The 25,256-nt window shown below is 32.1% G+C and overlaps 1 non-coding gene and 1 pseudogene across 1 annotated transcript; one reads left to right on the top strand and one right to left on the bottom strand.

The window, feature by feature from the left end:
* Positions 1-6,023: 6,023 nt before the first annotated feature.
* On the top strand, positions 6,024-6,130 carry LOC128033571 (small nucleolar RNA R71). The gene has a single exon (XR_008189566.1). It is a non-coding gene; the product is annotated as a small nucleolar RNA R71 (small nucleolar RNA).
* Positions 6,131-9,726: 3,596 nt separating this feature from the next.
* Positions 9,727-14,346, bottom strand: LOC105785666 (protein PLANT CADMIUM RESISTANCE 2-like; annotated as a pseudogene).
* Positions 14,347-25,256: the final 10,910 nt, after the last annotated feature.

The following is a 25,256-nucleotide window of genomic DNA, read 5'->3' on the forward strand; positions in this document are numbered from 1 at the left end:
CTCTTAAGGGATTTAGCCACTCATTCTATTCATAATCTCAACTTCTATTGAATAAATCATGTGAGAAACATGATTGATTCGGAGAAGAAAATATATTTTAATAATCGTGGATTGAATATCGAATAGGAATCGAAGTAACAAATCTCTCGATTGGAATAACGAAATAAAACAAATGTAAAAGAAAATATAAACTGAACACTTTAATCAAATAAGCAAATCCTTGAATCAAAATTGATTCAAGAAGAAAAACAAGAAAGTACTTAAGTGCAGAATTGACCCAAATTGACAACAATATTTGACGGCAGGTCAAATATCTCCACACTTAAGTCTTTACTTATTTTCAAGAAAACTACCCAAAAGTAATATAAAAACCAAGAATAAACTAAAAAAAAAAAACAAACACGCAAATAAAATAAAGTGTACTTGAGTTGGTTTGATACGCGAGATTGGGTTGGAGTAACAACACTAGGAAAATTTGCCTAATTATATAATTATAGTAGAAATTTAAATAATTCAAGGTTATTTACACCTAAATGATTAGTTCAAGAAATTATATAGTAAACAAGCAAAATAAAATTAAATATAAAACTCCATCAAAATGTATATATGAATATAGTACTTATTTTTACGAATATAATTAGTTCGAATATTTCTCTCCTACTCGGTTTATTTTTATCCATATTTTCAACTCTAATGCAATAATATTTCCCGATAACCCTTATGATTTTTATTTATTTATTTGTGCCAATATACTTAGATTTTTTTGGGCACTTTTTATAAGGGTTATAATAGTTATCTTGCATTGTTTTAATAACCATGGATTTTACCGAGTGTTTTCTATTTAATTTGAACATCCAATATTTCTAAAAATATAATTACCTATTTGTATATCTATCTTTATGACTTGGTATATTTAATCTCTTTTCCTATTTATAGTTTAATAAACTGAACTAATTAATCTAAATATAAACAACCTAAATTTAATTTCATGCTAAATTTACCATTTAAACAAATAACCTAGGTATATGCTCCTAACCAAACACTTCTATTTCTACTAGCTTAAACACAAACATGCAATAAAAAGAAAAAAATTAAAATTAAAAACTAAAAACAAGGAAAATAATTGAAAATATTTTTTTTTGAATTTTTCTAAGTCACCCCACACTTTATTCGGCACATTGTCCTCAATGTGCAATTAAAAATATAAAGAAAAGAGGTTACCCGATTGACGTGATAAATGCATTGCAGTTGGTAGGACTACTCCTTTTGGTTTTGGCTTGCAATGTTAGTGTCGTAAAAAATTGTGGGGTTCCTACAAAGAAAAATTAAAAGCACTCAAATAAATATAGAAAATACTAAGTCCTAACTAATTAAAACTAATGCAGAAAATAAAAACTCATCTCAAATAAAGTTCAAAATTCCGAATAAATTGTTCGTAATTAATTAGAATAAGGATCCGACTCAACTACTAGCTTCAAAATTCTCATTTTCTTTTGCTTGACATGATGGACTTTATTGTTTTCGTTCGTGGTCGATGTATGATTGTTTTGCTTCCTTGCTGCCATTTCCTTCAAGTTATTATCTTGAGTATCATTGTCTTGCATTGTAGTATGCCTATCGCTTGATGTTGATATTTCAAATTTTCTCTTCAATTGGTTTTTGTATTCTCGTTCGCAGTTGTGTTGTTGAACGGTTGTGTGTATGGTGCCATCCGCAAGATGATTTTTTTATGCCATATCTTCTAGGGTAATGTTTTGCAATTGGCTTAATGTAGGCAATACCTTGCACTGTATATTCAAGATGTTCTTGAATGTCGTCCTCCCTTAATGTAGCTTGATCTTCATTTTTGTTGCTAGCTTGCCATTGATTTGTGGGCTTGACGGTCTTGGTGCATAAAAATTATGGCTAATCCTATTTGAGTTACAAAAATTATCAAAATCAATATTTTGAAATTTGGTTCCATGGTCACTCCTAACATAAGAAATAAAGTAACCTTTTTCAATTTTGAAAATGTGATAAATTTTTCTAAAGCCTCATCTTTAGTACTTAAGAAAAGAATTAAAATAAATCTAGAATAATCATCAACAAGTACAAGTGCATATTATTTTCCACCCAAGTCAGTTGTTCTAATAGGACCAAAAAGGTCTATATGAATTAGTTGAAGAACTCTATTGGTAGACACATCATTAATAGGTTTAAAGGAATCTCTTCTATGTTTACCCTTGGTACACGCATCACAAATTTTGTCTAAATCAAAGTCAATTTTAGGAAGTCCTCTAACTAAGTCATTTTTAACTAATTTGTCTAATATGCTCATACTAGCATGTCCTAGTTTTCTATGCCATAACCAAGAAGAATTTTCATTTTTGGTAATAAAACAAACATTTGAATTATGCTATTCATCCAAATACACCGTATAAATGTTTCATATTCTATGACCTACAAGCATAATCTTATTAGACAAAATGTCAATAACTTTACAACTGTTTAACTAAAAAATTACATTGAGACCTTTATTACACAATTGACTAATAATTAATAGATTATGCTTAAGATCGTTGACATAAAAAACATTTTCAATAAATACTGAAGAGTTTTTACCAATAGAGCCAATTCCTTCTATTTGCCCTGAGTTGTCACCAAATGTAACTTCTCATCCACTTTTTGGCTAAAATGACTCTTGTCATCGGCCATATGTCTTGAGCATCCACTATCAAGGTACCATTAGTTTGTACTTGTATTGTTCACCTTAAAGCAATTCTATTTTCCCTACAAATAGAATTAAAATTTCTTTTGGTACCTGAATTTTTTTGGGTTCATAAGTATTAGTTCCTAAAATTTTTGTCCTTTTGGAAACTATTTTGAAAGAATCTCTTTGCCTTGAGTAACACTAAGTCCTTTAGGGACCCATATACTCTTAACAATTTTTCCTTTATAAAATCTTGAGGGATCTCTATGTTTATAGAACTTAAAGTTTGTTCTAATAAAGTTTGATTCTAAGCTCTCTCCCTTTTTAAAACTTTTTGGAGATACTTTGTTAGATAAAGCCTTTTCTTTTTCAAGCAACTCAACTTGCTTTTGATGACCATCATGAACTTTTGAAAGCAAATTATGCAAGTCTTGGTCATTTTCCTGAAAATCATTTATAATAGTTTGCATATCATGAATTTTACTTTAAATTTCATGATTGGCTTTGGAGAATGAACTATTTTCATCTTTTAATTTTAAAATGTTTTTATTATATTTTGAAACCATAATTTCAAACTCCAAACCCAACTCATCATAGGCATCTTATAACTCGTCAAATGGATAAGAAATTGAATTAGATGAGTTAGAAGTTACATTAGAATCATCAATAGTCATAAGGTATGGGTTGACTACTTCTAAATATTTTTCATCGGAGGAATCATCATTACTCCATGTAGCCACATTAGCCTTAAGTTTTTGTTTGATTGATCCCTTCTTTTTCCATTGAGGAAAATTAAACTTGATATGTCAAAATTTATTGTTGGGACACACGGCCGTGTCACGCATTCTCAGCCCGTGTGAAATTCAAAATTTAAAGTCCAGTGGTCAAACGGTTTCGGACACGTTCGTGTGTGATATTTCTTCCCTTCTTCCACGCCCGTGTGCGAGGCCGTGTGGGACACACGACTATGTCTATGGCCTGTGTAACTCACTGACTCGTATTTAAATTTGAACAATTAACTCTAGTATTCAGACACCTAGGACATGCCCGTGTGTTTAGGCTGTGTGTGCCACACGCCTGTGTGTCCAGGCCGTGTGTGCCACATAGTCATGTCGCTAGGCCGTGTGAACCACTTCAGGCGATGTAATAATCGAATTTGGAAAAAGTTAAGTCCCAGGCCGTGCGGGTCAAAAACATTTTTTTAAAAGTAAAATTAATTAATTTTAAATTAGCATGCAATAAATTAAAATAATTAACAAGAATTAAACACTCAGGTTATCTCTCAAGAAGTGCTTATTTAGAGTCTAAGCTTGACTTTACCTTTTATGTGCATGGTTAGGGTGGTTCTCAGAGCTAAAGCTCCTCTTTCTCGTTATCAATTTTTATACCAATATAAGGTTTGAGTCAAGTTCTGTTTACCTTAAATATGCTGAACTCAGAATGAGTTACCTTGACTGTACTGTATGGGAAGACATTCAGTATCGTAATGGGTTCAATCTGTTTGACTCAAGCTACAAAAGGGAAATTCATGGATTTTTTTTGTTAAGTAGTACTTTATCCCCAACTTTTAATTGGTTCATTCTCATCACTTACACATCATGGCGTCTCTTTGTCTCTGCATCGTGTTTTTTCGGTTTCTCCTCAGTATGCACTCGCCATTCATTTAGTTCATCGAGTTGTACCATTCGCTCTTCATATGTTGTTCTATTTCTATCACATTGACTGAAACATGGCTCAATCATGTTTTCATAAGGGGTTTCCTACAAAGAGGGTTGAGCCACGTGGTTACTAACATTAACAAAACATTTAATCTCATCTCGCTTACTAGAGATTCTCACAGAATCATGAAATTGAGGAGTAATATTTTCGTCACCAACACGAAACACAAGCTCACCCGTACCAACATCGATAATAGTCCTAGTAATGGCTAAAAAGGGTCGTCCTAAGATCAAATGTATCTCACTATCCTCATCCATGTCTAACACAACAAAGTCAACGAGGAATATGAATTTATCGATTTTCACAAGCACATCCTCAATAACACCCCTTGGATATCTGATGGTTTTATCCGTTAATTGAATACTCATCCTAATGTGTTTGGGTTTCCCAAGACCTAGTTTTTTTAAACATTTTGTAGGGCATGACATTAATACTGGCCCCTAAGTCAGCCAAAGCATTATTAATATTTAAACTACCAATGAGACAAGGAATAGTAAAACTCCCTGGATCTTTTAGTTTGTTGGGTAGTTTATTTTAGAGAATGGCCGAGCAAACTGCATTGAGCTCTACAGTTGACGAGTCATCAAACTTCATTTTGTTTGCTAATATCCCCTTTAAAAATTTGACATAATTTGACATCTACAAAAGAGCTTCAACAAACGATAAGTTAATATGTAATTTTTAGGAGCTTAAGAAACTTACCATATTGTTCGTTCGTGTGGTCTCTCTTCGCACATTAGGCTATGGCACTCGAGGTTTGTATTCTTTGATAACCGACTTTTGCTCTTTCTTAAATTCCTCAACCTCATCATTGTTCACCGTAGTTTCTTGCATATGTTCTTGTTCAGATTCACCTAATCCTTCCACGTCTCGAACAGTAGTTGTGTGAAGTTGCTCCTTTAGGTTAGTTTCAATATTACTAGGTAAGCTACCTTGTGGTCGTTCCAAAATTAGTTTAGCGAGTTATCCGATTTGTTTTTCGAGCCTTTGAATTGATGCTTGCTGATTTTTCAGTGTTGCTTCAATGTTTTGAGAACGAGTTTCTAACACCGAGATAAAATTTGTCAACATATCCTCAAGGTTCAGCTTCTTCTCTTGCTGATAAGGTTACTGGAGGCCTGGAGGGGGTTGTGTTTGTTGATTTCCTTGACCACCTCAAGAAAAATTGGAATGGTTCCTCCAACTTGCATTATAGTTATTACTGTAAGAGTTATTTTGAGGTCTAGAATTATTACCCATATAATTAACTTACTCATTCTCTATATTAGGATCGAAGGGTAAATATTTTTGATTATTCATTCCACCTCCATTTGTATCGTAGTGTATCACCAGATTTATCTACATGGAAAAGTATAAACCATCAATTTTCTTATTCAGTGCTTCTACTTGGCTTGCCAACATAGTAATCGCATCAATATTAAAAACACCGACTACTTTCATCAGTTTCGTCCTCATGACTTACCACTAATAATTATTCAGTGTCATCTCCTCAATAAGCTCATAAGCTACCTCAGGTGTTTTATTGTTCAGTGTTCCACCAGTTGCTGCATCAACTAACCACCTTGTTGAGAGATTCAAACCATTGTAAAAGGTTTGAACTTGTAACCATAAAGGTAGCCCATGGTGAGGGCACCGTATCAATAAATCCTTGTATCTCTCCCATGTATTATATAAAGTCTCTAAATCGATCTGAACAAAACAAGAGATGTCATTCCTCAACTTGACTTTTTTAGCCAATGAGAAGTACTTCAAAAGAAATTTCTCGGTCATTTGAGCCCATGTAGTAATGGAACCTCGTGGTAAAGAGTTTAACCACTATTTTGCCTTGTTCCTCAATGAGAAAGGGAACAATCGTAAGTGAATGGCATCATTAGTGGCGCCATTAATCTTGAAAGTGTCTCAAATCTCTAAGAAATTGGCCAAATGAGTATTTCAGTTTTCATCATGCAAACCATAGAACTGAACATAGTGTTGTACCATCTGAATAGTGTTCGACTTCAATTCAAAATCATTTGCAGCAATGGTAGGTCTCATAATACTCGATTCAGCCCCAGTTAGTGTGGGCTTGGCATAATCATATATAGTATGAGGAGCAGGACGCTCAATTACTCGTTGATTATTTTGATTATTAGCCATTTCCACAATAGTATTGTTGTCCCCTTGTTCGTCTATTATATTTTGTTGACTCTGTCTTGCTTCTCTAATCTCTCTACGATTTTTGCGAGCAATACTTTCAATTTCACTGTAAAAAAGTAATGGTCCCGACGAGTTTCTTCTAGTCATAAGCCAAAAGAACCTGCCAGAAGCAAACAAAAGAAAAATTAAAATGTAAAAATTAAATTAAAACAAAAAAATAAAATAAAATGGCTCAATTAATAAAAATTAAGTGTTTTTAATATTTTAGTCCTTAGCAACGGCGCCAAAAACTTGATGTGTGTCACGTGACTAACTAAAAATACGATGAAGGCAAGTGCACCTATCGATAAATATTGTAGCTACAATGAGTAAAGATATCATATTCACGAGGATTAAAAGTGTTAGTAATTACCGTTTTCCTATTATTTAGCCGACAAATTGGAGTGATTGTTTTAAACTAAGATTTACTAAATTAATCTAATTATTTAGCCGACAAATTGGAGTGATTATTTTAAACTAAGATTTACTAAATTAATCTACCTAAAGAACTCAACAGAGAATGAATTAAGAAAATAATCGAATAATAACCAATGAGAGAAACAATACCTAGGAAAAAATCGACATAGACTTCAACTATTATTATGAATATGAATTAAACAATTTATTCATTTGGTATCTTGATTCGTAGAAATCCCTAAATTATGCTAATATCTCTTTCTAGAGTAAGGGCAACTAACTCTAGGTTGATTAACTAAAATTTCTTTCAAATTAAAACCCTTATTGTCGCATTAACTTGATCTATGAATTTCCCTATTAGATTTGACTCTAATCTGGTAGATTTATGTCATCCTATTTCTAGGATTGTATGCAACTCCACTCAATTATGCTAGATTTACTCTTAAAAAGTGACTTTTGCTCCTCTAATTAAGTACATTAAACATGAATTAATATCCCAGAAATATTAAAACAAGAGATAAGTGCACATAACTGAAAAAGAGAATCAAGTATTTATTACGTAAAACAGAAATTAAATAATAGAATTCATCATAGGGCTTATCCTCCCTAGGTATCTAGAGAATTAGTTCATAATTATGAATAAAAACATTTCAAAGTAAGAATAACCACAAGAAATAAAGAAACTCAAAAAAGCTTCAAAAGAAATTAAAAGGAGGTCTTCAATCTTGTTGGAAATTCGTTTCAGAGTTGGCTCCAATGGTGTTCTTCGAGTTGTTTTCTTCGATATTCTCTGATGGCTCCTATTAGTCTTTTTCTATTTGGTATTTATAGACTTTAGAATGCCCAGAAAGCCTAAAATTTATGTTTTTCTGCGTGTTTGGGATTCAATTCATGAAATCGACACGGTCTGGCACATGGCAGTATGTCCAACCCGTGTGGTTCACACGGCCGTGTGTCCAGCTTGTGTGGGAAGCCCCAGGCCGTGTGGCTCCTAAAATCAGCTCTATTTGTTCGATTTTCACTTTTTTTCGCTCTTTTTGCTCCCAAATGATCTCCTAAGTATAGAAACATGAATTCAAAGGATTAAGAGAATAAAATTCACTAATTTGAATAAATAATCATCCATAAACGCATTGATAATAGAATTAAAATATATTACTTTTATCACTTATAACAAATGAATTTAAATTGTTAGTAGTTGCTCCAGCAATGAATGTGACACATTGTACCTTGGACTCGATGATCAAGTCAGGTATCGCGGTGTTACATGTTTCGCACCTTAAGGTCATTGAACTCACGTTTTGGCTCAGTTTAAGCTTTGTTTAGGATGGTAACTTCCCTTGGGATTCCAATCTACCCTTTGAAATGGCAAGCTAACTCATTTGGTTCTCTAGTTTCTTCATACTTGCCCTTCTTTCCTGTTGGAATTCAAGAGTGTTGGTGGAAAGGACTTTTACAAGGTCATCTGAAGACATAACTGAATATTGTGGTTGTTACATGAATGAACTAGGCTGATAATGTGGATTGAACTAGGGTCTTATTCTATAGCCTAAATTGAGGTGATCTCTCCACCCAAGATTGTACGTGCCGGAGAATGAGTCGTATCTTCTTTAAACTGGTCCAGGAAAACTTCCATCGGTGCTAAATTGTTATAGGACATGCATTTGTCTTATGATTGGGTGTAGCACAAATATCACACACTGTTCCCAACATAGTAGTTCCTGCATCAATACAACGAACAATATTAACAATATCATTAAGTTTAGTTCCTAAGGAATATACATTTACCTCATGTACTCTCATTGGGTAATCAAGTATAATGATTGATAGTTCCTAGCCACAGCTGAACTCATTGAATTGTTCACATTTCACTATATCACATAGTAATGTACTGACGCTCACTAACGTCACTATTTGTTTAGTGCAAACACTAGAAACCTATACCCATGGTAAAAATCGTCGATATACCTATTCGACAGTTGTTACGTTGGCGACGCTCAAACTGTCAATATAAACTTTTAGACCTATTTCGACTGTCACATTTTTTAATGATAAAAGGGTGTTGTGATGTTACAAGTGCCCACGGTTATTTTTTTCGTCAAAATAGCCCTTTTGACCATTGGTATAGGGTTTTCAAACCTATAAAGACATTTTTAACCATAATTTTTAAATAGTCACTAAATTATAGTTTGCTTGTAGTGGAAAGATGTTATTTATTTATTTATATTTTTTATTTCTAATACTATATTTTCCTTCAAAATTTTACTTCAATTTTTTTACAAATTCAGTATATCCTTTTCCTCTGTTCATGATAACTCTGTATGATGCTGTTTTTCCTCCAAATAATCAAATATGTATCACATTTTTTAAATCTATTCTTTTAGTTAGATGGATTAAAACTTGGGTAAGTTACTTAATTATTAATTAAAGTATTTGGTATAAAATTACAAAATAAATTATATTTATTTATGATTTATTTATAAAATATAATAAAATAATTTAATATATTTTAATTGATACATACTATAAAATTTATGAATTATAAAAAAAACATAATCTATTAAACGTACAAAATTTAAATAAACTTTAATGTGTAGTAGCCACAGTCGCATCACATGAAATAGACATGATAATAAATATCATCGAGACCCATCCAAAATATAGATAAATTATTTCTTCATACCACTTTCTATCACCGGAACTGCTGTCATTTGGAAGCCTTGATTTTACTGCCTCGCCATATTTCCATTCCATCCTACATATTCCAAACAAATGGAAAAAAAAAAAAAAACCAACCATGAAAATGCATGGAATTAAGTGAAATATAAAATTAAGTATTTTTCTTTTTCTAAAAAAAATATAAAGTGATCAAATATTGAGTTTGTACATTATAATGAGTACCAAGGGACATCTGGAAGCCACGGTTTGTGAGGGCGCGATGTTCTTGACACAAGGCGCAGCACTCACAGCAAAAATGAAGGCAGCAATCGTTGCAAGGCTTCTCTTCCAACATGTATTCATTCCTCAACCTGGAACGATAGAAGCAGGAGTTCAAGCAACCACACCCCGTGACTATTGCAATTAATGCGTACAGTGTTCCAGTTGCTCCGCATGCTGCACCATTTTTTATATATTAACCACTCCCCCATAATGTCTCATATAACTAGCATCTTATTCAATAAAAAAAAAAAAAAACTTACAGGTTGCTCCATGGTCGACGATCTCAGCAATTTGTCAAAAAGTGATGCAACCTATAAAAGAATTCGAAGTCAATAAAGTAACAACGATGAGAGTAGCTTTGAAACATCAGAAAAGCAGTCACAGAGTCCGGTCGAGTGTCGACCAAGGGCCCTTCTCTGCCGGTTGCATGTAACCTTGGGGAGGATATTGGTGCTTCTGTGAGGTAATGGGAACACCAAGTGCTAGACCTTGTTGCCCATAGTGTTGAGGTGCTGCCGAGTTTGGTTGGTTTGTCGAGTACATGGCAATACTACCTGCAAAAATTAAAAATGTTTTAAGGCTCCAAGGGAAAACAATGGTTTCATGTATTAAACTAACGAGAAATAAAATAGAATAATCTTGGCTGAAAAATTAATTCTAAAGTTTGACAAGTCAAGTCTATATATATTCCATGAAGGCTAAGTAACCAAAAGAACACATTTTCAACAGATTAATCGGTCTCATAATTAATTTTAGGTCGCGTTGAGATCATGTACAGTGGCCTGTTCTGTGCACCAAACCCAGAAACCTGATAATAACAGTTTCCTTTTGCTGAACTTAATAGGGTGACATTACCGCTTTTAAAAGTATTTCTTAATTACTAAATTTTATGTATTATCTTATTAAAATGTTATTGATATCATTTATCAATTCAAAAAATTATTTCTTTTAATAAAATAAAAAAATATGTCCAAGGAACTCTTGTCATTTTATATCTTATATAAAATTTAAATAATACACATGATGAAAATTTGAATTTAATGTATAGTCTTCAATATTTTAATTAAAAACTTATTTGTGTTTTATATAAATTGATACATAATTGTTTGCCTCACATTACATTTTAATTATTTATGTTTGAAATGTTACGTTTTAGTCACTTATGTTATCGTTTTGTTACAAAGTGGTCACTTTACCATTAAACTCCATTACCTCCCTAACGGCAGTCCTACGTGACAATCCAAATGAGTTTTAAATGCCAACTTGGATATCCAATTGCTGGGATAAAAATAAGTTTTTAATTAAATAAATTTAATTTGGACTATCACGTAAGATATCGAAGTTGGCATTTAAAACTCATTTGGACTATTACGTAGGACCGCCGTTAGGGAGGTAACGGAGCTTAACGGTCGAGTGGCCACTTTGTAACAAAAAGATAATGTAAGTAATTAAAACGTAATATTTCAAATATAAATAACTAAAATATAATATGAAGAAAACAAAAATAATTATTTTTATAGTTTATCCTAATATTTTTTGAGGCAGCTCAAAATCTAGTATATATATATATATATATATATATTTTTTTTTCCGTCAGCAAAATTATTATTACTAGTGTACATCCCGCACTTTCGTGTCCACGGGATATATATCTTTTAATAATGAGTTGAAAGTTTTAGCAAGTGATAAAAGTATTTTAAATAATAAATATATTACAAAATATTAAAAAATCATCTACAAAATAATTAAGGTTTAAATTTAAAATTTAGTTGTTATACTTTAATTTTAATTATATTCTTTTATTTAAAAATTTTAGTTTTTCGTCTAATTCTATTATTAAATTAAAGATATTAAAGGTAAAATTTATTTTTAATCCTCATCATTTCCAGCTTTTGTCAATGTGTCCTTATCTTGTAAGTACATAAAAATTTCAAAAAGAATTTTTTTCATATTTAAAAATAAAAATATAAATTTTAAAAAATAAAATTATAAAAATAAACTCTTTAAAATTCAAAAATAAAAAAAATTTAAAAGTTTACAAAAAATTCAAAATTCAAAATTACCTAAACTGAAATGAATTGGTTCAAGCAAGAATCAACTAGGGGTATGATCATTCTAGTGAGAGGTAAAAATTGATTGCCCCACAAATTGATAAATTGATTGAACTAGAATAAAAAAAAAAACTAGTTGAATTGACAGTTAAATGGATCTATATAATTTTTTAAAAATTTCTATTTTAAAATTTTTAATAATTTATTTGCTTTGAGTTGGTCAGATCAATTGTCCTGGAAACTAATTGGTCAGACTAGCTCAAAATCAATTCAACTTCCAGTTTAATCACTTTTTTAGCTCGATTCAGTTATTCCATATTGATTCACAGGTCAACCAGTTCTTTACCTCTCACCAAACCCATACTCTAGTCGATTCTTAGCCTAACTGTCCAACTGAGTTTAAATAACATTGGATTTTGAGTTTTTTATATTTTAAAATGAATTTTATTTTATGATTTTTAAAGAGTTCTTATATATTTCATAATTTTTTAAAAGATATATAAATTTTAAAAAATTAAAGTTTCTTATTTAAAATATAAAAGAAATTAAAATTTAAAATATTTGTTATGTAGTTTTAAAAATAAGGATGAAAAATTATAAAACTGTAAAAGTTAAAAGGTTAAATTTTAGCTTTCACATCATAAACTTTAATGATAAAAGAAAGTATATATCTCAAAATTAAAATATAAAATTTAAATTTTAAAATAAAAAAATAAAAAAAGTGTGCAACAAAAGTTGTAAAATAGAAATTGAAACAAAAAAAATTGATGGATGTAGCATTGAGTGTGGATCTTTTTGATTAGAGTTTGGTAAAAGGGGAAGAGAAATGAACTGCACAACTTAATTCATATTAGTGCATACAACTTATCTTACATTATAATGCTTAGAACTTGAATGCAATCAACAACTATGGTTTTCATATCCGAATCTACAAACTTGAGCATTCCAAACCAAGCAACGGCAGTTCACTAGTATTATAATTGGTATCTTATCTATCAAAATAGTTTAATTTTGTGACATATTTTAAAACATTTCATTTATTAATATTTTTGTTGTGAAATATGTTGAATATTTTGTTAATTTCTAGAATATGCATGCATGGTTCGAAATTAGTTTGTAATATATTTATAGTCGGGGACATAGTAGAAAATATTATTAAATTAAATTTGCCAAAAAATAATAATTGTAACATCTAGGCATTAGGAGTAAAAGATATAATATAGAATTGATTATTGCTTGAGGATATTTCGGTTACTTTTCAAGGACTTGGTTCTTTTTTGTTTTCATCCATTTGCTAGCTTCTCTTTTTTTTTCTTTTTTTTTTTATGGATGCACGTTTTGGTTTTTTCCATGAGAAGAAATGTGTTTGTTGGCAGTCGCGAATCTAGAGGGGGCCGGCATGGGCCCTGGACCCCCTAAAATGTAAAAATACTATTTAAGTCTTTAAATTTTTTAAAAATTTTAAATTAGTAATGGTAAATTTGTACTTTGGCTCCCTAAAATTATAAAAATTCGATTTAATCTTTTAAAAATTATAAAGATATAGACTATAAAAAATTAAAATTTCATTCGGTCCCCCCTAAAAGATTGTTCTGGCTTCGCCTCTGTTTGTTGGTATCACAAGGTTTGCCATTGTATTGCGTGGGGTGTTCTTCTTGGTGATGGTTTTTGTCTCATTGTTTGAGCTTCATCGCAGGTGGTGGTTGGCGATTTAAAGGATTCATTGTGCCTAGTCGCTTTCCATCTATGCTATGATTTTACTGAGGATCTAAAATTGTTATGGTAGGAGATTAAATTGAAAGTTTTTAGGAGAGTATTTAATAAAATTGTTTTATTTTTACTAAGTAAAGAATTAAATTTAAATAGAAAATATGACTCACAACATAATTGAGAAAAATTTCCTTATTCTAGTAAAGTATTAAAAGATCAATAAAATATTCTTAAAAATTTTTATTCTAAGATTTATCTACCTAATAACTTAAAAAATGTCCCAAAAATAAATGGGCTTCAACACTTATTTCAACACCCTCCCTCAAGTTGGTGCATATATATCAATCTTGCCCAACTTGCGTACAAGAAAATCAAAACTTGTCTTAGAGAGCCTTTGGTGAGTATGTCAACAATTTGTTGTTTTGAAGGAACAAACAACATGCACACTTAGCCTTCTTCAATCTTCTCCTTCATAAAGTGTCTATCAATCTTAACATATTTAGTTCTGTCATACTGGACTAGGTTGTGAGCAATGTTAATGACAACTTTGCTATCACAGTACAACTTCATTGGTGAAGTTATTGGTTTCTTCAGCTCTTCCATAATTCTTTTTAACCACATCATTTCATAAATTCCTTGAGCCATTGATCTAAACTCAACCTCTGCACTACTTCCTGCTACAACACTTTGTTTTTCGCTTCGTCAAGTCACAAGGTTTCCTCAAAAAAATGTACAGTACCCTGATGTAGATCTTCTATCTGTTATTGAGCCTGCCCAATCTGCATCTGTATAGGCTTCAATTCCTCTTTCTTTGGATTTCTTGAAGAATAAGCCCTTACCAGGTGAACTTTTCAAGTATCTCAGAATTCGAAAGCTTCTTCATGTTCCTCCATTGAGGAGTGCATAAGTTGACTCACTAAGCTTATTGCAAAAGGTATGTCTGGCCTTGTATGTGATAATTAGATTAACTTACCAACTAATCTCTACTACTTCCCTTTATCAACTGATCTTCTTTCTTTATTTCTGAATTTTACATTTGGATAAATTGGTATGTTAGCTGGGAGACAATCACTCATCCGAGTCTCCTTTAAAAAATCAATCACATTTTTTTTAAGAGACCACAAGACCCTTCTTTGATCAAGCAACTTCCATTCCAAGGAAGTATTTTAAAAGACCCAAGTCTTTGATCTCCAACTCCAATGTTAGATGCTCCTCAAAACGCCTTATTTCATCCACATCATTTCCTTTAAGAATGATATCATCAACATAAACTATAATAACTATTATTCTACCTTTTTGTGAGTGTCAGCAGAACATTGTGTGATCAACTTACCCTTGTGAGTAACCTTATTTTTTAACAACTTAAGTGAACCGTTCGAACCAAGCTCGAAGAGACTGCTTTAGACCATACAAAGATTTCTTGAGCTTACATACTTGAGTTCCAAATTTTTCTTCAAAACCTAGAGGAGGATCCATGTAAACTTCTTCTTCAAGTTTCCCATTTAGGAAAGCATTCTTCACATCTAGTTGTTGTAAAGACCAATCATGATTCAAAACAATGGATAAAAGAACTTTAACATAATTTAACTTAGCTACTAGAGCAAATTTTTTTTCCTACAGGTAATTCCACTATTTCCCATGTATCTATTTTTTCAAGAGCACACATCTCCTTTAAAACAACTTCCTTCCATTTAGGAACCTATAAAGCATCTTCACATTTTTTGGTATTTCCACAGTATCGAGACATGAAAGAAAGTCTGAGAATGTTGAATACAATACATTAAAAGACACAAATTTAGACATGGGATATTTGACAATATTTCTAACACCTTTTCTTTTAGCAATTGGAATATCTAAATTAAAAAATTCATTGACAAATTATGAGTTTTATCTGGACTGTTGACAAGATCCTGTGGGTTGGATTCTTGGTGATGAGTCTGGTGGATTCCACTTTCTTGATTTCGGTTTCTTCTTGAGTAAACCAACAACTCATTTGCTTGTTCTATGTTTTCATTATCTGACTTTATACATTCATACTCATTTTTTATTAACAACATTAACATCATTCAAATCTTTTTTATTAACAACATTAACATCATTAATTTCTGTGTTGATCATAAATTCACTTTCCCCATTATTAGAATCCCTATGTTGTATATTCCTAGTCTTTTCTTGATCAATTATTAAATCTTCCTTGTTATAATTCCCTCCCTAAATATTAGAATCAAAGTAAGATTGTGTTTCAACAAATGTGACATCCATGGTAACAGTAATCTTCTGATCAAATGGATCATAACATTTGCAACCATTTTTATTAGAAGCATATCCGACAAAGACACATTTTTTTTGCTCTAGGATGGAATTTACCCTGGTTGTGAAGATGAACAAAAACACTACACCCCAAAAACTTGGAGGGGTAAATTTGTGATCAATTTAGAGTTAGGAAAGATATCTTTAAAAAGATTGAAAGGAGTTCTATAGTTTAGAGTCTTACTAGGCATTTTATTAATAAGATATGTAGTCATTAACAAGGCCTCTCCCTAAGGATAACATGGTACCTGACTAGTGAATATCATGACTTTAGTTACTTTCAAAAGATGGTGTTTTTTCTTTTTGCAATCTCATTTTGTTGTGTTACTGTGTATTTGTACAAGAACTTTAGTGGATTATTCCATGTTTGGTTAAGAAAATGCCTAATTGGTCACAAAAAAGTTCCCCCACCACTGTCACTCCGAAATATTTTTATTTCCACACCAAATTGTGTTTTCACCATAGCATAAAAATATTTAAACACATTTTTAACTTTAGACTTATCTTTTAATAAAAACACCCAACAAATGCGAGTATGATCATTAATAAATGTGATAAACCAATATTTTTTTGAAAAATTTGAGACTCTTGAACGTCCCCAAACATCACTATGAATTAATGAAAAAGGTTTGGAAACTTTATATTTTGAGGTGGAAAGAATAACTGATGATGCTTAGCTAATTCACAAAATTCATAGTGATATAAAGGACTTTTATTCTTAAATAGATCAGGTAACAAATGTCTGAAATAGTAAAAGTTAGGGTGTCCAAGCCTATAATGCCAAATTATAACCTTATCAAAACTAGAAACAAAGTCCAAACATATAGTAGTTGCTGGTCAACTTAGATGGTCGTCATCAAGAAAGTAAATTCCACCAGATTCTTTAGCATTGCTAATTATCCTCCCCGAGACCATGTCCTGAAATTTACACATAGAGGAGTCAAATATAACATGACAATTTTAGGACTGGGATAATTTTGATGTATCATGTGACTAACTAAAAATACGACGAAGGCATGTGCACCTCTCGATAAATAGTATAGCTATAGCGAGTAGAGATATCGTATCAACAATGACTAAAAGTATTAGTAATTACCGTTTTCCTATTATTTAGTCAACAAATTGGAGTGAGTGGTTTTAAACTAAAATTACTAAATTAATCTAACTAAGAACTCAACACGAATAAATCAAGAAAATAATTGAATAATAACCAATGAGAGAGACAATACATAGGAAAGAATCCACCTAGAATTTATCTATTATTATGAATCAATTAAATAATTTATTCACTTGGTATCTTAATCCATAGAAATTCCTAAATTATGCTAATATCTCTTTCGTGAGTAAGAGCGGTGACTCTAGGTTGATTAATTAAAATATTTTTCTAATTAAAACCCTATTGTTGCATTAACTTGATTTATGGATTCCCTATTAAATTTGACTATAATTCAAGAGATTTATATCATCCTATTTCTAGGATTGCATGCAACTCCACTCAATTATGGTAGTTTTACTATTAAATAGGGACTTTTCCTCCTCTAATTTGAGCACATTAAACATGAATTAATCTCCCAAAAATATTAAAACAAGAGATAAACACACATAATTGAGAATAAGAATCAAATATTTATCGCGTAAAATAGAAATCAAATAATAGAATTCATCATAGGTTTCATCTTCCCTAGGTATCTAGGGAATTAGTTCATAGTTCTGAATAAAAACATCTCAAAATCAGAATAACCACAAGAAATAAAGAAACTCATAAAAACTTTAAGAGAAATTAAAAGGGGTCTTTAATCTTGATGGGAATCTACTTTAAAGTTGGCTCCAATGGTGTTCTTCGAGTTGTTTTCTTCAATATTCTCTGATGGCTCCATTCTCTCTTCTTCTATTTGGTATTTATAGACTTTAGAATGATTAGAAAGCCTAAAAATTGAGTTTTTTCGCATGTTTGGGAAGTAAGTTGCGAAATCGACATGGTCTGGCACATGGCCGTATGTCTATCTCATGTGGCTTACACGACTGTGTGTCCAGTCCGTATGGCTCTTGAAATCTGCTTTCTTTGTCTGATTTTCGCTCCTTTTGCTCCCAAATGCTCACCTAAGTATAGAAACATGAATTCAAAGGATTAGGAGCATAAAATTCACCAATTTGCATAGTTAATCATCCAAAAACGCATTAAGAACGAGATTAATATATGTTACTTTTATGACTTATCAAAATATCCCCACACTTAAGCGTTTGCTTGTCCTAAAGCAAAATCCTCAACTCACGGTAAAGTTTATCTTTCTCAACTTGTAATTCTCATCTATAATGTCTCAAAATAATTTGCAAATAATCATGCATTGGCAATTCAACTAAAAGGGCACTAAAGATTCAAACAATCCAAGTCGAAATTTTTAAAGTACGAAAACATATGTGTCTCCCTTTATTTAAGTAATTACCTTTAATTCAAAATCAATAAGAATTGACATCCTCACTAAAGATTCACTCAAAGCACTCAAAGTGTTTAAGGTTCAATAAATATGAACTCAATAGTCGAACAAGAAATGTCATTACCATAAGCTTGATTGAAAATCAAATTCCACCACTATAAAATGATATGACACACCAATCAAAAGGTATTTAAGAGGTTTTAATGGGGCTTAGGTTAAGGGTGTGTAAAAAGGCCAGAAAAGTTGGTTATAATTGAGATCGGATTGATAAATTACCAAACTAGAAAAAAATAAACAAATGTTGAATAAAAAGAAAGTGCATCAATGAAAACTATTCAAGAACAAAAACGAGCTTATTCTCAAAATATAAATTTAAATGTTCAAGCTCAATCAACATTAAACTAATTAATAATCAAAATGTTTTTTTTTCTTTTTCGATTTTTTTTGTTTTAACAAGAATCAAGAAAGAAAATTAAGCAATTCAAACAAAGGAACATAGTTAAGCAACTAACCAAGTCAAATCTCGACAAAAATAGAGTCAATAAAATGGGAAAAAGTCACAACGAAAAAATGGGCCATGGATTAACATTAACAAGTTAATCAAGAAAAGTTAGGTTAGGCTCAACGAGATTCACTAAGGGTTAATTAAAAATGCAAGCTTTTTATTAGATAAGTGAGTTAAAACCTAAGTGCCTTTATCATCTCAGTATATCAAATCAAAGGTGTGGTCTCGACATGCATAATCGAAGTAAGTTCTAGAATAACAAATCAAGTTGGCACACTCATAACCAATAATAGAATGGGTATGAAGAATGTATGCTCTACAGGCTCAAAATCTCACAAACAATCATGATTTTGATGTCAAACTTCCAAATTTAAAACTTCAAGATAATACTTCAATTCAAACCTAAAATTTTTAATTCTGAAAAATAACTTATCATGCTTGATTCTCTCATGTCTTAAAGTTTAAATCAACCAATGCACAAATATCTACAAATTAATCCAAAACAACATCAATAAAAGTCCCAAATAAAAAATAATTCACTCTAATGGAAATATGAGAATAGTACTTAAACACAACAAATAATTCAGGGATTTTCTAATAATTATATAAATAACCTCTCCACACTTAAGATATATATTGTCCTCAATGTACAAACAGATATAAACATAGAATAAGAAGAATATTATAATAAGGAGAAAACTGAAGCGCTCGAATATGGATGAAATCGCAAGAATAGTGAAAATCAGAATCGTAGGCAAATCTAAATGTAGTGCATGGTTTTGAGCAAACTATTAAGAAAATAAACACAAGTAATGAAGAAGATTAAGAGGTTACAAACTCAATTAGAAACAACCATAAAAATAAAAACATAGTTTGAAAGAAAAATAAACTAAAAATTTTAAGAAATAAAAATAAAACTGTAACACCCCTAACTCGTATCCGTTGCCAAATTAGGGTTACGGAGCATTACCGTACATCGAAAATATTTAAACTTAACTTTAATCAATAATATAAACAATTCATAAACCAACCATATACATGCATATTGTCCCTAAATCAAGCCCTTGAGGCCCTAAAAATACCTTAGAAACAAATCGAGACCAATTTGAAATCATTTGGAAAGTCTAGGAAAAATTCCAAAAAAATTTGGAAACAGGGGTCACACAGCCGTGTGGCCAGGCCGTGTGTCTCACACGACTGAGACACATGCCCTTGTCTCAGGCTGTGAAACCTTTGAACTAGGGACACGTGGCCGTATTCTAGCCCGTGTCCTCACCCATGTAACTCTACTGAATAGGGTCACTGACTTGCATACAAAGGAACTCTCAAATGACACACGACAGTGTTGCTAGGCCGTGTGAGAGTCACACGCCTGTGTCTCAGGCCGTGTGGACCTAAATTTACCTAAAATCAAACCATTGGCAACATCTTTTCATGGATAAGCATTTGGATAATTTGTGCACAATTACAAGGCACCAAAACCCTACCTAAACATACATATGTTTATTTCATTTTAGGATCCTAATTCAACTAACCAATTTGTCATTCAAAGGCACAACAAATGCATTCAATATCTAGTTCAATACTTTCCAAAACATGTCATAACTTGACCATAATCATACCAATTCAAAACAAACCATAGGAGCCATTCAAGACATGCATCATAAGATAGCCAAAATGACACAACCTAGCAAGGCATCAACCATGTTAACTTCCAAAACTTATACATGCCAATTCACCAACTAAACATTCAACAAAAATGCCATTACAATTCACCCTATACATGCCATTATAAACCTTGGCCAAAACATTCAAAAACTACCGATATAACTGCTGGATAGTGTGATAGATCTCCGACAAGCTTCCAACAAAATCGAGCTTCCAATAATCTATAAAACATAAGAAAGAAACTATGTAAGCAAATAATGCTTAGTAAGCTCGTGTAAACCAAACTTAACTTACCATTTCGTTTGTATAGTATAAAGCATAATCATAAAAATCAACTATAACCACAAGCTTGGCATAAGCCTAAACAACATCATCAATCTACAAGTTAGTACACTTCTTCATATACATATATATGATATCATCCATAAAACATGTGTTCATCATGTGTAAACATAACCTTTGCATTAATGTTCCATAATTTCATGATTCAATACAATTGCATATTTACCTTTTCATTCCCTTTTCTTGCCTGTTGAACCATCTAGAATTTCATCGGATACTCAGGAAAGCTCACATGAAGTGTGCTTTTACATATAACCATAACATTTCCTTTACATCATTGCTCACACAAGCTGTGAAATGAGCCTGCTCACACGACCTGTGAAGTATCCGAAAAAAATGCAGGACCTCAGCCATCAGTAGGACATTTAAGACTAGCACCCGAAACATGAAATCCCTAATGACATGTTATTTGTATCCGACGAATTATTAAGGTTTAGGACGTGGAAATTAAGTCAAGTTAATCCAAAGCTTTTGCTTTGCCTCGATCTAGGTCCGTACATGCTTTATCTTGATCTAAACAAACAATTTCAATCCATTTAGTACTTCTACTATTCAATTTAGTGCACATTTCATATTTATACAAAATTACTATTTTGCCCCTAATATTTTAACTTTTCACAATTTAGTCATTAAGCTTATAACTTAAGACCTAACCATTTTAATCAAAATCCATGTTAGTAAAAAATACAAGGGACCTTGAAACAACTCATATTTACCAGCGTTTCACAATAAAACCTTAGAATTTATACCTTTAACAAATTAGTCCCCAATTCTAAAATCCAACAAAAATCACTTAACAAAACTTGTTTATTTTTCAACAATGATTCATAATCTACCATTTAACATAAAAACCATTCAAGAAAATTCATGGCATAACCCTAAACCTTTAACAATTTTACAAATTGACCCTCGAGCTAGCTAGATTAAGCTAAAATGATCCCAAAAACATAAAAACATTAAAAATAGGGCTTGAAAACTCACCATGTACTCAACCAATGCTTGACCGAATCCACTATTCTGATATCACAGAAAATGGTTGTTACAAAAACAACTAAAAATAAACATAAACATAAACATAAACATAAACATAAAAAATAAAAATAAAAATAAAACTAAAACTAAAAAGGAAATAAGTAAATAAGATTAATGATCTTTATCGTGGGAGTCGTCAGATCGTGAGGCGCCGGCATTGAAGAAGATATGTGGAGGTAGTGACAGATCTATTGCAAAGCCGCATCAATACTGTCGAATTGCTCAAAACAATGCCACTTGAAATGAGTGAACCGCTCGGAAAGGTCCACGAGGGTAGCAGTAGAAGTAGTAGTACAATGATGAGGAGGTGGATGGTAAGGTGGATCGTTGTGGTGGTAAGGGACATCATTAGTGAAGCTCTCATTCTCATCGTGAAGTTTAGAATGAAATAATCAATATCAAAGAGGATCCATGCCACGCAGTCACTCGATCATTGTCATGTGACTCATACTCGATAACCCCTGTAGGATTACTTGTCCAACTAGTGTTAAGGAGGAGGATTGCTCCAGAGTGTCGATGAGGCCGAAGTGTCGTGCAAGACGAGTCACGTAAAGGCCTAAGTAGATAGGACCCTTCCTACTACGTTCTGTCTGATGGTGACAAGCTAGGGCGATGAAGTAGGCAAGATCGAAGGTGCACCTTTGGCAATGTTACATATGAAGTATGTGTCGAATATACCGACTACTTCGGTGCTCTCCCTCTGAATGGTCAATGTGGGAGCAAATATGGCATGAATATAACGCAAAGCCAGAGGTAAGGATGTTGCCTTCGACCAACTTGAGTTATCGGGCGTCGAACTAACCGTAAGCTCTGTCTAGCACAAAGACGACGAATAATGGATGTGTCGGTATAACGTGAGGAATCCTATGGCACTCATGAACTTCACAGTATAGAGTCCTAAGGCAGCTCTGAAGTCGGGGATGCTAAGATGACATGTCGTACCACCTAGTCTAAAAGTAATAGTGCCCGACTCATCATGGCTCGACATCACGTGTTGAAGGATGAATGTCAAACAAAGCTCTAAGGTCAGCTTCGAATAGGTGGGCTATATGATGGAAAAGAACCAGTCCCAAGGAGCTATAGCAATGATGGCTCGCACTCTATCAGCTAATTGAATCTCCTCCAAGGCAGATTAATCAATACACCGGCCTAATCCCAGTGGCCATTGTCAGAGATGTTGATATAGGTCCTCTTGGGGACCTGTGAAAATCAGAGACATGGATGTCATGCATCTACGAAAGGGACCGAGGAAGAAGTTGCCTAGAGTCTTCTGCTTTTTTAAAGTGGGAACATCTACCTTAGATTTGCCTCTAGTGTTCGTCATGGTGTATCTTCAAGAAAATATGAACAAATAACAATTTTAATATTCAATGCAAAAGCACGAATCAACATCATAAACCTAATAAAATCGAATATTGAATCAAACTAAAATTAAAATCACAAGATTTAACACTAATCGACAAAATAATTAAACTAATGCTGAAAGAAAAGTAAAGTAATAACATAATAATAATAATAATAATAATAATAATAATAATAATAACATAAACAGACCTTACCAAAATAAGAATAAAAGTAAAAATAAGATTAATAACAATAATAGAAATAATAAAGCTAAAGGTAGCAAGAATAATAATAAACAATAATAAAAATAAAATAATAAAATTACTAAATATAATAAAAAATAAAATAAAAATAAAACTAAGCATAAGAATAAAATAAATTAATTAATTAAAGAAAAGAAAAATATAGGGCAAATGGGGGGAAATCAACGATGGTGCGGTGATCGGAGTTTCGACCGGAGAGTGCATGTGGACGTGTTCGGTTGGTTGGAGCGAGTATGGACGACGATGGGGAAGGGCTAGTTGCCGGGGAGAGGATAAAGCTGGGTGTAAGGCAGAATATTTTCTTGGGCTCGCAAACCAAAAATAAACCAGTAAAAAAAAACAAATAAAAACCCAAAACCAAATCGGCCCAAATGGCCCAACACCAGAAAACCCAAATCAGAAACGGAAAACTCCTAGGGTTTCCAGAAGATCTAGGCGCCAGAAGCTCGCCTCGCACGAACCGCACCTTCGAGCCACTCCCTCACGTGCGCCTCACCTCCTCTGATCGCCATGCACTGCGCACCTCTGCACTGCACTGCAAATACACACACACAAGAGCAAAAAAAACAACCGAAAAGAACAAATAGCGGTAAAAATAGGGATTTTCGGTTTTTATTTTTTCGGTTATATAAAAGCCAAACACGCATATTGCATGGAGGTACGATATCTTGAAATAAAAAATAATTAAGAAAAGAAAAAATTAGACTTTGGAGGTGATTTCGAGTTTTTTTTCCTTCTTTTCTCTGGTTGTTTTATTATTTTCCGATTCTTTTCTTCTTTTCTTTTTATCTATTGCTTGCGAAAGGGAAATGAAAGGAGGGTGAAAGATCTTACCTTTGTTGCGAAGCCGAATCCTCGTCCTCTTCGTCGTAATCAGAGATCGGGCGTGGGATCAGGGAGCCGTTGAGTGGCTTTGTCTGAAACGGCGCAACTTCTAAGGGAAGGGGTTAAGTTTTTAGGGTTCGTTTCTATTAAGGTTAAGCATTATAAGAACTGATATTGGTTTAAGGAGAGTTTTGAAAACGTCACTGTTTATGGCCCACGTTAATGGCTTTGAAACGGTGCCGTTTTAGGTTGGAACCCAATGACCGGACCTAAGCATGGCAAGATCCGCGCGTTTTGGTCTAGGAGGGAATATTTTGCCTTTGGTCCTCTTGATTTGTTTCATTGTTTTAATTTGGTTCTTTTATTTTCCGAATTTTCCCCGTTTTTTTTCAATTTTATTGTTTTAATCCCTTTAAGACGCGGTGTTTGAAAGTTTTGGATAATTTCCTGATTAGCCCTCCAGGTTACGCGCATCTTGCAAGATTGTCCTCTATATTAATTTATTTTTGTTTTTAATTACATTTTAGATTATAATTTAATCCTTTGTATTTTTTTACTAAGTAAATTTAACATGAGTTTTTATTACTATTTTCGTTATTACTGTTATTTTATTATATATTACTATTATTTTAGTATTATAGATTGCTATCATATTTATTTATATCTTCATTTATTCTTCAAATGTATATATATTATTTTACTACATATTATTTTAAAATTACTTTTATATAGTTTTATTCCAAATTGTTTTATATAATAATTATTTTAAAATCATCCTATACTATTTACCTTAAATCAATTTATATTAGCTATTTAAAGCTCATTTTCATA

The sequence above is a fragment of the Gossypium raimondii genome, chromosome 1 (assembly GCF_025698545.1).
Source record: "Gossypium raimondii isolate GPD5lz chromosome 1, ASM2569854v1, whole genome shotgun sequence".
Taxonomy (NCBI): domain Eukaryota; kingdom Viridiplantae; phylum Streptophyta; class Magnoliopsida; order Malvales; family Malvaceae; genus Gossypium; species Gossypium raimondii.